The sequence below is a fragment of the Mandrillus leucophaeus genome, unplaced genomic scaffold, assembly GCF_000951045.1.
Source record: "Mandrillus leucophaeus isolate KB7577 unplaced genomic scaffold, Mleu.le_1.0 Scaffold29, whole genome shotgun sequence".
NCBI classification, from domain to species: Eukaryota; Metazoa; Chordata; class Mammalia; order Primates; family Cercopithecidae; genus Mandrillus; species Mandrillus leucophaeus.
Genome location: NW_012103031.1, coordinates 3,848,240 through 3,848,658, shown reverse-complemented (window position 1 = coordinate 3,848,658; position 419 = coordinate 3,848,240).

The window sequence follows — 419 nt, the reverse complement described above, 5'->3', positions numbered from 1 at the left end:
CCCTGGAGGTGAAGGTTGCAGTGAGCCAAGATCGCGCCATTACACTCCAGTCTGGGTAACAAGAGTGAGACCCCATCTCAAAAAAAAGAAAAAAGAAAAAAGAAATCCTGCCTGTAGTCCAAGCTAGGACAGGCTGAGGCGGGAAGACGACTTGAGCCTGGGAGGTTGAGGCTGCAGTGAGCCATGATTGCTCCACTGCACTCCAGCCTGTGACAAGGCAAGACCTTGTCTCATTAAAACAAAAAAAATTCCCTTCTGAGAACATGCTGGTTGGTTAGAATAGTATGTTGTTAGAATGTGGGGGGGCCGGGAACATTTGTCATTTATTCTTTTCTCCTCCTTGTATTTTGTGCAGGTCTCCAGACTTGTGAACGAGGTCTACCACATGTATAATCGACATCAGTATCCATTTGTTGTTC